Genomic DNA, 19,490 nt, shown 5'->3' with positions numbered 1-19,490 from the left:
AACTTCAGTTTCAGTCAGCTTTATCTTTCTCCAAATTGCCCCAGCATTTAAGAATTGCCCATCTTTGGTTGCTTATGTTTTTGGAAAGGCAGAAAACCAGGTACAAACAGTTTCTTATCCTTATTCCCTTCTGTTCACAAGAGAGAATTGCACCGCTATTGGACCAGTTATTTATCCTTTCTGAGCCTTGGTTTACTTACTTGAAAAATGGAAAAATGACAGAATCTCATTCTACCTCAGGGATTGTTTGAGAATGGTCTTAGCTAATGTTAGGAAGCTGCTTAGCATTATCTTCTGAGCATTATCACTGAGCCCTTGATAAATGTTAGTGGGTATTTTTACTGTTTTAATGATATGGTAAGAGGCAAGCATGAAAAGTGAGGACACTTTGAGCTTTGTGCTTTTAAACGCATTTGATATTTTCACAATTATTTATGCCTGGCTTCTCCTTGGTGAAGCCTATCTCTATGATGAGTCCAGCTTTTCACTGCTGTCTGATAAATACACCCTCATGTGTTAAGTAACTCCTTTATGTTTTGCTTTTTGCTGTTTCTAATTTAATTTTTTGTGTAACACATGTATACCAGCTGTTTTTTATCCCAGTGGCTTTTATAGTTTTAAGAAATATGTTTGTATTGCTATTTCTTGTCTTTGTATTGATATTTTAGACTACTTATTGGCTTCCTGAAATCAAAGATGATACATTCACTTGTTAATATACCCTCCCACAGAGATATAAACCCACATGCAAATTTCCTCTATCCACATTCTTCCATTATTACTATATCGTAAGGTTTGGTCAAATTAGTATTCAATAATCATTTTTTTTTGGTTCATTGCTGAGTCATGGAGTATACTGTACAGTTTTCCTTTCCTATACAGACTTTTGTTTTTCTAGGAGTTAATAGTTGCTTTGATTATTCATTTTAATTTGCCTAATTTTCTGTGTACGACTTGTCACTCCTGTTTTCTCATATATTCTGATAAAACTGTGAGGTTCTTCTCAGTATAGATAGGCACCTCACATAAGCCAGAGTTTAGTTTCCTGAGAGGCATTCCTTCTGCACCAACCTGAGCTGTTTGTCCGGTGGCCCAGCTGCACCATCATCCTCCAGGGATTTCCTTCCACCGTCACACAGGCACTTTCCGTTACCTCTTGTGACTGGTATTCTCTTTCCTGCATGTCTTAGACATGCTCCTTGGTTGACGCATTCATTTAACTGGCGCGAGTCCCCTAGCAACTTGCTGAGAAAGGATACATAGAATGCTAAAACAAATGAAGTACATGTCTGAAAATGTGAAGATATTTTATTATTACATTTGGCTAATCATTTATTTGGGTGTGTAATTCTGGATTGGATGTAATTATTTCTCAAGATATTTGTGGCCTTGCTCTGTTGCCCTCTCGTCTTCCTGTTTGCTGTTGAGAAGTCTGATGCTAATTCCAGATCTATTGTAGGCAAATGCTGTATGTATTTGCCTGTCAGGAAGTTCTTAGCTCTCTCTTCATAGTGCTCTGAAATGTTCTAACAATTACAGGGAACTTTTAACCGATTGCTGCTGCTGTGCATCCACTGGGCCATTTCATCCTGGATGTTTATTTTCTGCTGCCCTGGTACATTCCCTTGTTTTGCATCATTGATGGATTACTTTCTTTTATTTTCCTTATTTACCACTTCTGAACCTTCCATTTTAGACTCTTTAGATTGAACTTTTAATTTTATCTATTCTCTTTTACTTTCCACATACCTTGTCTTTTTTTCCCCCACATACTTTGTCTCTTTGTTATACTTTCCAACAGATTTCTTCCAGCTATTGCTACCATTTCTTGAAAAGATTTTTTCCAGTATCATATTTTAAATTTCTAGATCCTCTTTCTTATTTTCAGAATGTATCCCTTTATAGAAATCTGTTTTGCTTTCTGAGTATAATATTTTTAATCTCTCTCAGTAATGTGATTATGCTATTTGGGAATTTTATTATATTCCCTGTATTATCTTTTGAAAAATGTCTGAACTCTCTTCTTTGCCCAAACTCACCCTTATCCTTTCCTTTTTTTTTTTCATTTTTCATTTGATCTTTCTGCAAAAATTAAGTTTCTGGTTGTCTTTGCCCAGTCATATTATAAGAATCCAGGAAAAAACTGCTTGAAAGTTGACTGTGCATATTCAGGGTGTGTGTGTGTGTGTATTTGAAGTATGTATACATGTCTGAGATATTTGTATAGTGTTTGGTATTTGTGGTTTGTGTGTGTGTCATATGCTTTTCCGTGTGTTTGGTATATGGGTTTGTGAGTTTTGGGGACATGTATGTATGTATGTCCCCTTCATGAATCACAGCCTTCTCATGGTGAAGGTTCTTGTGTAACTCAGTGAAGCTATGAGCCATGCTGTGCAAGGCCGTTCAAGACCGACAGGTCATAGTGAAGAGTTCTGACAAAATTTGGTCCACTGCAGGAGGGAAGGACAAACTGCTCCAGTATTCTTAGCATGAGAACCCCATGAACAGTATGAAAAGTCAAAAAGATATGACACTGGGAGATGAGCCCCCTGGATTGGAAGGTGTCCAGTATGCTACTGGGGATGAACAGAGGGCAATTATGAATAGCTCCAGTAAGAATGACGCAGCTGGGCCAAAGCAGAAACAACACCCATTGTGGATGTGTCTGGTTTATCACCAAAAGTAAGGTCCGATGCTGTGAAGAACAGCGTTGCAAAGGAACCTGGAGCGTTAGGTCCGTGAATCAAGGTAAATTGGAAGTGACCAAGCAGGAGATGGCAAGAGTGAACACTGACATCTTAGGAATCAGTGAACTAAAATGGATGGGAGTGGGTGAATTTAATTTAGATGACCATTATATCTACCGCTGTGGGCAAGAATCCCTTAGAAGAAATGGAGCAACCCTCATAGTCAACAAAAGAGTTTGAAATGCAGTACTTGGGTGCAATCTCAGAAATGACAGTATGATCTCAGTTCATTTCCAAGGCAAACCATTCAGTGTCACAGTAATGAAAATCCATGTCCCCCAACCACTAATGCTGAAGAAGCTGAAGTTGGATGGTTCTTTTTATTTTTTCCATTTATTTTTATTAGTTGGAGGCTAATTACTTTACAATATTGTAGTGGTTTTTGCCATACATTGACATGAATCAGCCATGGATTTACATGTGTTCCCCATCCCAAACGCCCCTCCCCATCCCATTGCTCTGGGTCATCCCAGTGCACCAGCCCCAAGCACTTGTCTCATGCATCCAACCTGGACTGGTGATCTGTTTCACACTTGATAATATACATGTTTCGATGCTGTTCTCTCAGATCATCCCACCCTCGCCTTCTCCCATAGAGTCCAAAAGTCTGTTCTATACATCTGTGTCTCTTTTTCTGTCTTGCATATAGGGTTATTGTTACCATCGTTCTAAATTCCATATATATGCCTTAGTATACTGTATTGGTGTTTATCTTTGTGGCTTACTTCACTCTGTATAATGGGCTCCAGTTTTATCCATCTCATTAGAACTGATGCAAATGTATTCTTTTTAATGGCTGAGTAATATTCCATTGTGTATATGTAACACAGCTTTCTTATCCATTCGTCTGCTGATGGGCATCTAGGTTGCTTCCATGTCCTGGCTATTATAAGCAGTGCAGTGATGAACATTGGGGTGGGTACATGTGTCTCTTTCAGATCTGGTTTCCTTGATGTGTATGCCCAGGAGTGGGATTGCTGGGTCATATGGCAGTTCTGTTTCCAGTTTTTTAAGGCATCTCCACACTGTTCTCCATAGTGGCTGTACTAGTTTGCATTCCCACCAACAGCGTAAGAGGGTTCCCTTTTCTCCACACCCTCTCCAGCATTTATTGCTTGTAGACTTCTGGATAGCAGCCATTCTTGAATGGTTCTGTGAAGACCTACAAGACCATCTAGAACTAACTCCAGAAAAAAAAAAAAGATGTCCTTTTCTTTATAAGGGATGGGAATGCAAAAGTAGAAAGTCAAGAGATACCTGGAGTAACAGGCAAGTTTGGCCTTGGAGTACAAAATGAAGCAGGTCAGAGGCTAGCAGAGTTTTGTCAAAGAATACACCAGTCATATCAAACACCCTTTTCCAACAACACAACAGATAATTCTACACATAGATATCACCAAATGGTCAATACCAACACCAGATTGATTATATTCTTTGTAGCCCAAGATGGAGAAACTCTATACAGTCAGCAAAAATAAGACCTGGAGCTGACTGTGGCTAAGATCATCAGCTCCTTATTGCAGAATTCAGGCTAAAATGGAAGAAAGTAGGGAAAACCACTAGGCCATTCAGGTATGACCTAAATCAAATCCCTTATGATTATACAGTGGAGGTGATGAATAAATTGAAAGGATTAGATTTGGTAGAGAGAGTGCCTGAAGAACTATGGACGGAGGTTTGTAGCAATACAGGAGGTGGTGACCAAAACCATCCTAAAGAAAAAGAAATGAAGAAGGCAAAGTGGTTGTCTGAGGAGGTCTTGCAAATAGCTGAGGAAAGAAGAGAAGTGAAACGCAAGGGAGAAAGGGAGGGCTATACCCAACTGAATGCAGCATTCTAGAGTCTAGCAAGGAGAGATAAGAAGGTCTTCTTCAATGCAAAGAAGTCGAGGAAAACAATAGAATGGGAAAGACTGGAGACCTCTTCAAGAAAATTGGAGATATCAGGAACGTTTCATGCAAGGATGAACACAATAAAGGACAGAAATGGTAAAGACTTAACAGAAGCAGACGAGATTAAGAAGAGGTGGCAAGAATACACAGAAGAACTATACAAAAAAGGCAATGATCTGGATAACCATGATGGTGTGGTCACTCACCTGGAACCAGACATCCTGGAGTGTGACGTTAAGTGGGCCTTAGGAAGCATTACTATGGACAAAGCTAGTGGAGGTGATGGGATTCCAGCTGAGCTATTTCAAATCCTAAAATATGATGCTTTGAAAGTGCTACACTCAATATGTCAGCAAATTTGGAAAACTCAGAAGTGGCCTTCAAAGTGGCCATAGAACTGGAAAAGGTCAGTTTTCATTCCTGTTCCAAAGAAGGGCAATGCCAAAGAATGCTCAAACTACCAGTTTGGTTGTGCTCATTTCACCTGCTAGTAAGGTTATGCTCAAAATCCTTCAAACTAGGCTTCAGTAGTACATGAACCAAGAACTTCCAGATGTTCAAGCTGGATTTAGAAAAGGCAGAGAAACCAGGGATCAAATTGCCAACATTTGTTGGCTCAAAGAGAAAGCAAGAGAATTCCAGAAAAACATCGACTTCTGCTTCATTGATTACATGAAAGCCTTTGTGTGCCTCACAGCAAACTGTGGAAAATTCTGAAAGAGATGGAAATACTAGGCCACTTAACCTGAGAAACCTGTGTGTGAGTCAAGGAGCAGCAGTTAGAGCTGGACATGGACAACAGACTGGCTCACAATTAGGAGGGGAGTACGTCAAGGCTGTATATTGTCACCCTGCTTGTTTAACTTACATGCAGAGTACATCATGAGAAATGCTGGGCTGGAGGAATCACAAGCTGGCATCAAGATTTCTGGGAGAAATACCAACAACCTCAGATATGCAGATGATACCACTCTAATGGCAGAAAGTGAAGAGGAATTAAAGAGCCTCTTGACGAGGGTGAAAGATGAGAGTGAAAAAAGTAGGCTTAAAACTCAACATTCAAAAAACTTAAGATTGTGGTATCCAGTACCATCACTTCATGGCAAATAGAAAGGGAAAAAGTGGAAGGCACTGACCAATTTTATTTTCTTAGGCTCCCAAATCACTTCAGATGGTGACTATAGCAGTGAAATTAAAAGATGCTTGTTCCTTGGAAAGAAAGCTATGACAAACCTAGATAGTGTATTAAAAAGGAAAGCTATGATTTTTCCAGTAGTCATATATGGATGTGAGAGTTGGACCATAAGCTGAGCGCCGAAGAATTGATGCTTTTGAACTGTGCTGTTGGAGGACTCTTGAGAGCCCCTTGGACTGCAGGGAGATCAAACCAGTCGATTCTAAAGGAGATTAATCCTGAATATTCATTGGAAGGACTGATGCTGAAGCAATACTTTGGCCACCTGATGCAAAGAGCCAACTCATTGAAAGAGACCCTGATGCTGGGAAAGATTAAAGGCAAAAGAAGAGAGTCGCAGAGGATGAGTTGGTTGGATAGCATCACTGACTTATTTTTGACATGAGTTTGAGCAAACTCTGGGAGATAGTGAAGGACAGGGATCCTGGCATGCTGCAGTCCATGGGGTCACAAAGAGTTGGACATGACTTATGACTGAATAACATGTATATATGTCTTTGGGGTATATATGTGTGTGTGTTTGGGGTATGCATATGTATGTCTTTTGAGAGATGTGTGTGGGGTGGAGTATGTGTTTGTGTGGAGTATGTGTATCTTGAGTGTGTGTGTGTGTGCATGCACACATGCATTTCTGTTTGGAGTGGCTATGTTTAGTAGGATGAGATTGATGGCTTCTCTCTAAGGTAAGCAGGTTCACTCCAGCCATTTTTATCACGATACTTGTCAAATGTTGGTGTCTGAAAGTATTTTTCTCTCACATCAGTCAGTTTTGCAAGCTAGGCTCTTGTATCCCTTGGGTCCTCCTATTTATCCTTCTGTACGTCCTCCTCTACAGTTCAGCTCCCAGTATGATGGTTGGAGTCACAATGGATAGAGGGACGGGACTCTTAGCATTGATATGCAGACTTTTACTGAATCCCATTTTCAGTTTGATGCCTCACTTGAGTTTTCACTGTGCCTTGTGTTTTCAGGTTTGGAAAACATTTCTGGTCTGACGTCTCCAGATAGAAAAATCCCACGAGTTCCTGAAGTCAGGGTGCATCCTGATCTAGCCTGGCAGTATTAGGGGAGGTCCCCTGGTGGTTTAAATATTCCTTTCTTGGACTTTGAGCTAGTTCTCATTTTAACCTTACCCATCGCCCCTCCCTTTAGAGCTACCCGGTGACTCTGATTCCCTGAGTCTGTCTGTGGTAGAGTCAGCTTTACAAGTTGGCATCCTTGTTTCTTCCCCCAGCCTCCCATGCACACTTAGCGCCCCGCATTCTGTGTCCAGAACAATTTTGCTGATGCCTTGGCATCTTACCTCCTATTCTCTTCATCCTTGTGAGTTTATACTTTTTTGTACTGTTACAGTGTGAGTTTGAGCAAACTCCAGGAGATAGTGAAGGTCAGGAAAGCCTGGGGTGTTGCAGTCCGTGGGGTCGCCACGAGTCGGACATGACTGAGCGACTGAACAACAGCAAGTGTCTATTGAGATTTTTGGGAGGAAGCAGGGCCAGCTGTATGTGGTCACCAGTGAAGGCTGTCCGGGAGTCTCAGTTCTTTTGCTGGCTTATCATGGGGTCCTCATATCTTTAAGCAGTGTGGTGGAAAGTGGGAGTGATAAACAGATACACAGAATTACATGTTTTATACATATATATATACACATAAATATATGCGTGTGTGTATATATATATATTCTGGGCTAGTTTCTATGAATTATGTGCTATACAGATTTATTTCAACATATATTTATTGAGCTCCTACCATATGGCCAGGCAGTGTTTTAAATTGAGGTGGGTGGGTTGCAGAGGCCAACAGACATCTCTATTTGGGGGAACTTATATTCTTGATGGCGGTGAGAGACGGGCAGTGAAAAAATAAACAGGTCAATATTGTCAGGTAGTCTTATGTACTGTGTGGAGAGTAAAAGCGGTGAGTGCTGGAAAGTTACGAGGGGACGAATTTAGACTGGGGGTGTCAGGGCAGGTGTCCCTAGAGATAGAATATTTAAACTGACTTCTGAGTGACGAGAGGGAGCTGCTCTGCCAAGGCCAGGGCAGAGTCTGCAGAAACGTTGAGAGCAGCTGGAGCAAAAACTGGAGGTGGAAACTGATGTCACCAAGAAGCCTGTAAAAGGATCGATGGTTGATGCTCTGTGAGTGATAAGGAGGATTTAGAAGAGATTGGAGGCTCTGGGGCTGAGGCTGTGGGATGCTCTAGGCCGGCTGAGGCATCAAGTTTTACCCCACGTACCATGAGAATCCTTTGGAGAGTTTTCATTTCTGTAAGGTGAGGGCAGGCAAAGCAGCAGGATTGGAGTGCAGCTTTGGCCCCTCACTTGGATGCTCCCTTTGGGGTGCAGTGAAAGAAAGGCTGGGTGGGATCCACAGAGCCCATCGGAAATTTACAGAAACTCAGGGAGAGGCACTGATGGCCTGACCAGGTGGTTGGGGAGAAGGCCAAGAAGGGATTTGTTCTAGCAGCAGAAAAGGCAGGAGGTGCAGGTGACCTGGATATGGGAAGAGAATCACCAAGAATAGTGTCGAGATTTGGGGTGTCTTCGGGAGAGTCCAGGGAGCAAGTTTATAGAAAAGAGCAACTGTGAGAGCATGGCTCCAGAATGTTAATTTAAAAGGACAATGCTTTTTATTTCAGCCAGAAGAACTCAACCGTCGTCAAGGATGAATTTTTCCTGAGTGAATACATACATGTGAGCGCCGTGGAGATCGGAACATGAAGCCTTCTCATCTCTCCACGCCCTGCGATCTGGAGTCTCCCGCGTACAAGCAGGGACGTGAAGTCAGTGTCGGGACGATGGGGTTCAGGTAACAGTTGGGGAGCCACTGCATATAAATGATACAGTCATGGAGCTAGATGAAATGAACCAGGAGGAGCTTACGGTAGAACCCAGAAGGTTTTCTGCTGTCCCACCATGGGGTGCGCGGGCAGTGATATTGGGAGCCCGGGGCGCGGGGCGCTGAGCACCAGCTGTTGGGTAGGACGGACGGAGGATCGCAGTGGCTGGACGTCGAGCAAGGGTGTAAAGGAGCGTGTGAGTAGGTACATTGAAGAGTGCTCGGAAATCGGGGGGCGATGAGGTCAGAAATGGGCCCTCAGCCCTGGTCAGCACAGGGGCCCCCTGGGCCGCTGAGGACTCGCGTACACTTGCGGGGACAGGTGTCCAGCTGGAGGCAGTGAGGAAGGAAACAGGCTTTGAGGAAGTGTAAACAGCAGGAGGACACAGAATGAGATCACTGATGTGGAGGGGATCCGGGAGATGCTGTGATGTCTGCGGGGGTTCCTGGGATTAAGCAGGAGGTATTTTTTTTTTTAAGATGGGAGATGCTCCTTTTTTCTTTTTTTTCCAACGATCCAGTTAGCAGGGAAGTAATGATGTCACAGGAAGGAGTGGAGCTAAACTCTCAGGAAGGGGGAAACATCTAGAGGACAGGAATAATCACAGTTTCTTTTATTTTTTGTTAATTTATTTATTTTTAATTGAAGGGTAATTGCTTTACAGTTTTGAATCACATTTTCTTGATGAGAACTGACCATTTTAAGCAGAGACGGGTGTCTGCCTGCAGGTCAAAGTGGTGGACATCACAGTGGAGTTCTTGTCTTACTGCTTCCACTTTCTTCCTGGAGAGTCAGCTGGGGCCCTGGCTGGGAGACGGCGGGGGAGAGACTTAGGTGGGGATGAGGACACAGAAGGTGTGAAAGAGTCATTGAGAAACTGGGAAAGTAAACTTGACCAGAGAGGTGTACTTGGCCTGGAAATTCTCGGTGGGTGCCTGAAAGTTGTGAGTGTGAATTTCACATGGCATCAACGAGCCCCTTCGTGATGTTTCCTGCAGCCACATTCACGGGTGTGGGTGGTGGCGGGAATAGGGAGTCGGATGCCCTCAACAACCCTCCACGGCGTGGGGTGAGCTGCCCAGAGACCCGAGCTGGTCGGTGGTGGAGTTGGAGTCCTTGTGCCTCTTTAAGCAGTGTCGCCCTTTCCTGCAGAGTCACTGTCAGAATGAACGGGGACTTCCCCAAAAATGGGCACTTTGTGGTTTTTAATCTGAGAAAGGCACCTCTTGATTTGTACATCCCCAGAGACCCTGGTCAGGGTGTCGTCAGCTGCGCTGTGAGCCACACAGTCCTGGGAGCTTTTTCAGTGATGTAGCAGAGCCCTGGGCACGGGGAGAACCCGCTTTGCCAGCTACTCCGGGTCCATCAGGGTTAGTGGCGAGGATGCTAATGATGGTTTTTAATAATTGTTCCTAAGGCGCCACTAGTAATTATTGTGCTAAAACCATTGCCAGCAACCTTCCTTCTCCCCGAAAGGAACAGGGATTGCGAGAAGAGATAACGTCTGTGGAAGCCACTCAAGGAGAGAGCGCATAAACGTGGGCAACCCTGGGCAGCCGGTTCCCACGCTTCAGTGCCTGCAGGCAGGACATGAATCCCAGAGTTTACACAAAGGGGCCGCTGACGCGAGCCACTGCATCCTGAGCACCCTCGGAAGGGTGCTGGGAGCCCCCCCAGCCAGCCTGAATGGGGAGCACATCTCTCTCCCCGCGATGTGCTGGAGCTGCTCTTAGCGCAATATTTATCTCACCACGTAAACCAATCTAGCTGGTTAGAAAAGCAAGTTGTATTGCATTCTTAGGCCGTGCACTTAGCTGGCTGGTCTCCTGAAAAGCCATCTGTGTCTGACAGTAGAAATAACTTATCAGCATAAAGCCGGGTAAATTGGATTAAGAAATCACTGTGTGCTGAGAAAGTGGATGGAATACGTTTAGAAATGGAAGAGAACAAGGGAAAAAAAAAACCAAGTGTAGAGTGAACCAGTGGCTGAGGCCCGTTGCAGAGCCGGAATCTCTGAGCTCAGATCCCAGGTCCTCTGTGAGCTGTGTGACCAGGGGCAGGTCTCTCAGTTTACACACTCAGTGGGGAGTTCAGTGAGCAAACGGATGCATTTGAAATGTCTTTGGAACAGTGCTTGTAAATAGGAGCACCTTGGTAATGTCAGTTATAATAGAATGGAACTTCGGAAAAGTCAGGATGGTGGGCTCCATCAGAACTCTGGTTGAACTTCAGAAAAGTTGGTTGGGGCAGGGACTTGGGTGAGGGGTATAGAGTATAAATTTCAAATGGTGCCAGAAAACTCACTTTAGTACTAAAGATGTAAATAGTACTTTTGTATAATTTTAGAATACCAAAATCCATGAAAACAAAATACCAAAATTGTAAAAAAAAAAAAAAAAAGACAAAGGACGTGACCCTGTGATTGTCCCACGCTATCTCACTTGCCTTACTACTTACCTCACTATCTTACGCTCCCTTGTAACTCAGTAAAGAATCTGCCTGCAATGCAGGAGACCTGGGTTCGATTCCTGGGTCAGGAAGATCCCTTGGAGAAGGGAATGGCAACCCACTCCAGTATTCTTGCCTGGAGAAGCCCATGGACAGAGGAGCCTGGCGGGATCTAGTCCATGGGGTCACAAGAGGCGGACATGACTTAGCGACTAAACCACCACCAACAACAACCACCATCTCGCTTGCCTTACTCTAATCCTAGCCCTGGACTTCCAGTAAAACTTTATTTGTGAAAATAGGTGACCAATACAAGAGCCATAGGTTGATGCTTTGTTTTTTTTTTTTTTTAAAGGGATTGCATTAAAATATTATCTCTCCTTAGTATCGAAGGTTTTGGCATCCACTTAAATTTTACACCCAAGTTCAGTGTCTCTCCCTAGTCCCAACTGTGGATGTTTTCTTTCTCTGAGGATACCAGATAAATTCTAAGTCAGACGCTGACCTCAGAACTCTTAGGGGTGTGCGGGAATGTCCCCGTGGGCAGGAGAACACAGACAGTGCAGTGATGACATGTGTATGACACGTGGTGATAGAGGGAGGCTGTCAGAAGTCTTCTGAGGTCACCTTAAGACTAAGCTTCCAGCCCAGAAAGAAAACTGTTCTGATTTCACTGCGTCTCCTTCTGCCCACAAAGTATATTTTTGACATTAAGCTAGATGCAGGGGGAGGGAAGGGCCAAAAGCAGAGAGAAGGCTGGGTGACAAATCCCAGGACCTGGAATTGCTGCCCTTCTCTTTGTTGTTTTAACCTTCTTGCTGCTCTTCAAAAAGGAGGCATTCGTCCGCGCCGCCATCACCTTTAGTGCCTCCTGTGTTGATAGCTGTGAATTTAATAGGAAGGACATAAACATATACTTTTCATCCATTTTCACCGTTACTCGCTCAGCTCAGACAACGGCGAGGATTATCACAGCCTTGCGGGGGGAGACATTACGAGCCTGGGGTTTATCCTTGCCCTGGCAGAGCCATAAAGATTGGGCCTCTGTGTGTAGAGACATGCTGTTAACGCGACCCGCTCATCAGCAGAGACCCCCCCAGCTCACCTGATTTGTTAGGATTAATCCCCTCTTCTCAAGGCTTAAAGTCAGCCTGCGTTTAACTCTGCTCTGACAGTTGCTCAGATGTTGCAGTGGGTGAACATAAAATGCAGGCTGTGAGCTGACCTTTCTCGAGGGCACAGGAGTTAGAGCTCGGCGTTTCTGCTCCTTTGGCCCATTAGCAGGAACAGCAGGACTTCTGCATCACTTGGACCCAGGATGTGGCCAGCACGGCCACTCAGCCCCCAGAGCCGAGGAGGACATGACCTCTCTTGCCGCCTTAGCTGCCAGCAGCCAGGGCCATCTGAGCCTGGGCCCTGTGGGTGGGAGGTGGGGGATACCCTGTCCACCCGGGTGAGGCGATGCTGATGGCAGGCCCTCGTGTGCGTTATTGTTCAGGTGCTCAGCCGTGTCCAACTCTTGGCGACCTTGTGGACTGCCACTCTCCAGGCAGGCCTGTCCCTCACTGTCTCCCGGAGTTCACGCAGACTCATGTCCATCGAGTCGGTGATGCCATCCAACCATCTCATCCCCTGTTGTCCCCTTCTCCTCCTGCCTTCAGTCTTTCCCAGCATCAGGGTCTTTTCCAGTGAGTCAGTTCTTCACATCAGGTGGCCAAAGTATTGGAGCTTCAGGAGTTGTGATTACAATTTTGTAGCTCATTTTTTTATTTTTAGAAAAATTTCATTTACTAGTAGTCAAAGAAATGGAAATTAAGTTAACTAGGTCATTAATATTTTGAAATTACAATATATTTTGCTGCTGAGGGTATGAAGAGGGAGTTTCCTAACATTCTGCTGGTAAGATTTTATAGCTTTATAGAGAACTTAGCAACAAAGGCAGGAGTAGATGTTTTTCTGGAACTCTCTTACTTTTTTGATGATCCAGTGGATGTTGGCAATTTGATCTCTGGTTCCTCTGCCTTTTCTAAATCCAGCTTGAACATCTGGAAGTTTGCGGTTCATGTGGGGGGCGGGGGAGGGCAGTGTTTCTTTGTCTTAATATGAGTTTTGTGGCATCCTGGATGGTATAAAAATTATTCAGTACTTCTTAAAAGAATCAGTTTATTAAAGTCATACTCTAGTTTTTCTTTAAATTTATAATTCCAGCTTCTTAATATCCTTATTTATAAACCTCACATTTTAGCAGTCACATTAAAGGAGACTTTATTATTTGAGATAATGTACTATTAGATGCCATTAAACCCCTTTAAACATTTTAAATTTAATCTCCAGCTGATAGATTTCATTTCCTCTCTAAGAATTTCAGCTTATTCAATCATATGGAGAGAGGGTCTTGACAGAGGTGGTTCAGGTAAATTGAGGTCTGGGGGGTGGGCCCTAATCCTGTGTGACCAGAGTCCTTATAAATGGGGACGTTTGGGCCTGGAGACAGAGGAGCACAGAGGGACGGGAGGGCCTTGTGAAGACGGTCAGGCGACACTGGAGTCAGGACTGGGGTGTGGCGTCGACAAGCCGAGGAGCACCTGGGCCCCTGGGAGCTGGGAGAGAAACGTGGAACACCGTCTTCCCTGGAGCCTTCCTAGGGAGTGCGGTCCTGCCGTCACCTTGATCTCACACTCCTGGCCTCCAACGCTGTCAGACAAGAAGTGACCGTGGTGTCAGCTAACTCAGCTTGAGGCACGGTGTTGTCAGAGCCCTAGGGGTCTAACCCACGTACCAAGGACGTTGGTTTTTTTCTGCCAGGTGGGAGTATGTCCGTCAGCTTCAGAGTAAAGTTGACTGCATCTTATTTTTAAAAGCCACATGTGCTTTGCCCTGGCCTGCGTTCTTGGTGCCACGTCCTCATATGGCACCCGCTCAGAGAGGCCTGCCCTGACCGCCTGTAGCAGAGTCCACACTCGTTCTGCGGGGCCTACTGGGTTACAGGCTTCTTCACCCTGGCTGTCCTGTTCAGGTCTGTGTTCATTGTTTATTCTCTCTTTTCGCTCCCATCCTGAGACAGGGCCTCCAGAAGGCTAAGCACCTTCTCTGCTATCTGCAGCAGTGCCTAGGACATGACGGGTTCTGATCAGTATTCATCCAGTGGCTGAATCTAAAGGAAATGTGAGGGGAAAAAAGAACTCCCATCTCTAGTTCTACACTCGTGGCTGTAAGGTCTTCCTCCCCTTTTCCCACTCTTTGGAAAATCTAAATCCCGCCCCCCCCCCCCCCCCCCCCCCCGTTTTCCTGCTTCTTTCTCCTCCCTTCATTTTTTCCGCCCTCCCTCTCTCTCTTCTGCCGTTCATCAAGTGTCTCCTGCGTCAGAGGCACCGTGCTGGGTCTGAGCTTGTCCTCATGGAGCTTAGAGTCAATCAGAGGTGACAGACAGACAAACTAACATTTTAATACATTTTAGAAAGTAAAATATTAAGTGTTGTACATGTTAACAGTGGGGGATATTCCTTAGTCTGCAAAATGTGTGTGAATGGCAAAGTTACTCTGAGAGGTTCCTGAAAGGAGAGGAGGAGTGACCAGGGGGAGAGGCAAGGAAGAGATTCTAGAAAACGAAAGCAGGGTTTGCCAAGGTCCTGAGTGGGAAAGAATGTTCTGGAAGAAATGGAAGGGGTGGCAGAGCATCAGTAGGGCTGGAGCGGTCATCTGTAGGATCTGGAGAAGTGGAACATTTAGGTTCAGGGGGACGCGATCAGATTTGTATTTGAGAGAGAGATTTTTGACTGCCTTGTGGAGGAAGGATGGGTGGGGTGGGCAAGACTGAACTTGGAAGATCAGTTAAAAAGCCTATAATCGTGGCCCTGCTGAGAAAGGCTGGTGGCTAGGGGATGTCTGACTTGGGTTGGCTTGGCTTGGGTGTTTCCCCTGTGTGAACAGACAGTTGTCTGTATGGATGGCATTTCTCTGGTTGTTTAGTGAGGGGATCTGCTAACACATTCCACACAGCTGGTCAGTGGAGCCTTGGCACAACCTTCTAGAGGTGGTATCTCTCAAAATGAAAAAGGATTTTGCAGTTCCACTTGTGGGATGCCTCAGTAATGAATCCGTGGAACAGAGATGATTCTACCAGCAAGTTTACTGCAGAACCGGTTAGGATAGTCAGACGTTGGCACCATTGTAGAAGTCTTACCTCATAGCATGTGCACCCCTGTGATGGTCCACCATGCTCTTGTGAAAGTTAGGATGTAGACTTATATTCATTTACACAGGCAAATGGCCATGGTGTCTTTTTTTTTTTTTTTTTTTTTTTTTATTTTTTTTTTTTTTTTTTTTTTATTTTTTTTAATTTTTTTATTAGTTGGAGGCTAATTACTTCACAACATTTCAGTGGGTTTTGTCATACATTGATATGAATCAGCCATAGATTTACACTTATTCCCCATCCCGATCCCCCCTCCCACCTCCCTCTTCACCCGACTCCTCTGGGTCTTCCCAGTGCACCAGGCCCGAGCACTTGTCTCATGCATCCCACCTGGGCTGGTGATCTGTTTCACCATAGATAGTATACATGCTGTTCTTTTGAAACATCCCACCCTCACATTCTCCCACAGAGTTCAAAAGTCTGTTCTGTATTTCTGTGTCTCTTTTTCTGTTTTGCATATAGGGTTATCATTACCATCTTTCTAAATTCCATATATATGTGTTAGTATGCTGTAATGTTCTTTATCTTTCTGGCTTACTTCACTCTGTATAATGGGCTCCAGTTTCATCCATCTCATTAGGACTGATTCAAATGAATTCTTTTTGACAGCTGAGTAATATTCCATGGTGTATATGTACCACAGCTTCCTTATCCATTCATCTGCTGATGGGCATCTAGGTTGCTTCCATGTCCTGGCTATTATAAACAGTGCTGCAATGAACATTGGGGTGCACGTGTCTCTTTCAGATCTGGTTTCCTCAGTGTGTATGCCCAAAAGTGGGATTGCTGGGTCATATGGCAGTTCTATTTCCAGTTTTTTAAGGAATCTCCACACTGTTTTCCATAGTGGCTGTACTAGTTTGCATTCCCACCAACAGTGTAAGAGGGTTCCCTTTTCTCCACACCCTCTCCAGCATTTATTGCTTGTAGTCTTTTGGATAGCAGCCATCCTGACTGGCGTGTAATGGTACCTCATTGTGGTTTTGATTTGCATTTCTCTAATAACGAGTGATGTTGAGCACCTTTTCATGTGTTTGTTAGCCATCTGTATGTCTTCTTTGGAGAAATGTCTGTTTAGTTCTTTGGCCCATTTTTTGATTGGGTCATTTATTTTTCTGGAATTGAGCTTCAGGAGTTGCTTGTATATTTTTGAGATTAATCCTTTGTCTGTTTCTTCATTTGCTATTATTTTCTCCCAATCTGACGGCTGTCTTTTCACCTTACTTATAGTTTCCTTTGTAGTGCAAAAGCTTTTAAGTTTCATTAGATCCCATTTGTTTAGTTTTGCTTTTATTTCCAATATTCTGGGAGGTGGGTCATAGAGGATCTTGCTGTGATTTATGTCGGAGAGTGTTTTGCCTATGTTCTCCTCTAGGAGTTTTATAGTTTCTGGTCTTACATTTAGATCTTTAATCCATTTTGAGTTTATTTTTGTGTATGGTGTTAGAAAGTGTTCTAGTTTCATTCTTTTACAAGTGGTTGACCAGTTTTCCCAGCACCACTTGTTAAAGAGGTTGTCTTTTTTCCATTGTATATCCTTGCCTCCTTTGTCAAAGATAAGGTGTCCATAGGTTCGTGGATTTATCTCTGGGCTTTCTATTCTGTTCCATTGGTCTATATTTCTGTCTTTGTGCCAGTACCATACTGTCTTGATGACTGTGGCTTTGTAGTAGAGTCTGAAGTCAGGCAGGTTGATTCCTCCAGTTCCATTCTTCTTTCTCAAGATTACTTTGGCTATTCGAGGTTTTTTGAATTTCCATACAAATTGTGAAATTCTTTGGTCTAGTTCTGTGAAAAATACCGTTGGTAGCTTGATAGGGATTGCATTGAATCTATAGATTGCTTTGGGTAGAATAGCCATTTTGACAATATTGATTCTTCCAATCCATGAACACGGTATGTTTCTCCATCTGTTTGTGTCCTCTTTGATTTCTTTCATTAGTGTTTTATAGTTTTCTATGTATAGGTCTTTTGTTTCTTTAGGTAGATATACTCCTAAGTATTTTATTCTTTTTGTTGCAATGGTGAATGGTATTGTTTCCTTAATTTCTCTTTCTGTTTTTTCATTGTTAGTATATAGGAATGCAAGGGATTTCTGTGTGTTAATTTTATATCCTGCAACTTTACTATATTCATTGATTAGTTCTAGTGATTTTCTGGTAGAGTCTTTAGGGTTTTCTATGTAGAGGATCATGTCATCTGCAAACAGTGAGAGTTTCACTTCTTCTTTTCCTATCTGGATTCCTTTTACTTCTTTTTCTGCTCTGATTGCTGTGGCCAGAACTTCCAACACTATGTTGAACAGTAGTGGTGACAGTGGGCACCCTTGTCTTGTTCCTGATTTCAGGGGGAATGCTTTCAATTTTTCACCATTGAGGGTGATGCTTGCTGTGGGTTTGTCATATATGGCTTTTATAATGTTGAGGTATGTTCCTTCTATTCCTGCTTTTTGGAGAGTTTTAATCATAAATGAGTGTTGAATTTTGTCAAAGGCTTTCTCTGCATCTATTGAGATAATCATATGGTTTTTATCTTTCAATTTGTTAATGTGGTGTATTACGTTGATTGATTTGCGGATATTGAAGAATCCTTGCATTCCTGGGATAAAGCCCACTTGGTCGTGGTGTATGATTTTTTTAATATGTTGTTGGATTCTGTTTGCTAGAATTTTGTTAAGGATTTTTGCATCTATGTTCATCAGTGATATTGGCCTGTAGTTTTCTTTTTTTGTGGCATCTTTGTCTGGTTTTGGAATTAGGGTGATGGTGGCCTCATAGAATGAGTTTGGAAGTTTACCTTCTTCTGCAATTTTCTGGAAGAGTTTGAGTAAGGTAGGTGTTAGCTCTTCTCTAAATTTTTGGTAGAATTCAGCTGTGAAGCCATCTGGTCCTGGGCTTTTGTTTGCTGGAAGATTTTTGATTACACTTTCGATTTCCTTGCCTGTGATGGGTCTGTTAAGATCTTCTATTTCTTCCTGGTTCAGTTTTGGAAAGTTATACTTTTCTAAGAATTTGTCCATTTCATCCAAGTTGTCCATTTTATTGGCATAGAGCTGCTGGTAGTAGTCTCTTATGATCCTTTGTATTTCAGTGTTGTCTGTTGTGATCTCTCCATTTTCATTTCTAATTTTGTTAATTTGGTTTTTCTCTCTTTGCTTCTTAATGAGTCTTGCTAATGGTTTGTCAATTTTGTTTATTTTTTCAAAAAACCAGCTTTTAGCTTTGTTGATTTTTGCTATGGTCTCTTTAGTTTCTTTTGCATTTATTTCTGCCCTGATTTTTAAGATTTCTTTCCTTCTGCTAACCCTGGGGTTCTTCATTTCTTCCTTCTCTAATTGCTTTAGGTGTAGAGTTAGGTTATTTATTTGGCTTTTTTCTTGTTTCTTGATGTAAGCCTGTAATGCTATGAACTTTCCCCTTAGCACTGCTTTTACAGTGTCCCATAGGTTTTGGGTTGTTGTGTTTTCATTTTCATTCATTTCTATACATATTTTGATTTCTTTTTTGATTTCTTCTATGATTTGTTGGTTATTCAGAAGTGTGTTATTTAGCCTCCATGTGTTTGAATTTTTAACAATTTTTTTCCTGTAATTGAGATCTAATCTTACTGCACTGTGGTCAGAAAAGATGACTGGAATGATTTCAATTTTTTTGAATTTTCCAAGACCAGATTTATGGCCCAGGATGTGATCTATTCTGGAGAAGGTTCCGTGTGCACTTGAGAAAAAGGTGAAGTTGATTGTTTTGGGGTGAAATGTCCTATAGATATCAATTAGGTCTAGCTGGTCCATTGTGTCATTTAAAGTTTGTGTTTCCTTGTTAATTTTCTGTGTAGTTGATCTATCCATAGTTGTGAGTGGGGTATTAAAGTCTCCCACTATTATTGTGTTACTATTAATTTCCTCTTTCATACTCGTTAGTGTTTGCCGTACATATTGCGGTGCTCCTATGTTGGGTGCATATATATTTATAATTGTTATATCTTCTTCTTGGATTGATCCTTTGATCATTATGTAGTGTCCTTCTTTGTCTCTTTTCACAGCTTTTATTTGAAAGTCTATTTTATCTGATATGAGTATTGCGACTCCTGCTTTCTTTTGGTCTCCGTTTGCATGAAATATTTTTTTCCAGCCCTTCACTTTCAGTCTGTATGTGTCTCTTGTTTTGAGGTGG

At 43.0% G+C, this 19,490-nt stretch overlaps 1 long non-coding RNA gene across 1 annotated transcript in view; it reads left to right on the top strand.

Annotated features, from left to right (window-relative positions):
* The window catches only part of LOC122683094, a 256,521-nt gene that overhangs the window by 209,334 nt on the left and 27,697 nt on the right, over positions 1–19,490 (top strand). Inside the window, exon 2 of the long non-coding RNA XR_006337617.1 lies at positions 8,475–8,644. This is a non-coding gene — a long non-coding RNA (uncharacterized LOC122683094). The remainder of the gene's footprint in view (positions 1–8,474; positions 8,645–19,490) is intronic.

Source organism: Cervus elaphus, chromosome 24, assembly GCF_910594005.1.
Source record: "Cervus elaphus chromosome 24, mCerEla1.1, whole genome shotgun sequence".
Classification (NCBI taxonomy): Eukaryota; Metazoa; Chordata; class Mammalia; order Artiodactyla; family Cervidae; genus Cervus; species Cervus elaphus.
The sequence above is the reverse complement of the archived record's forward strand: the minus strand, read 5'-3'. Positions and strand labels throughout refer to the sequence as shown.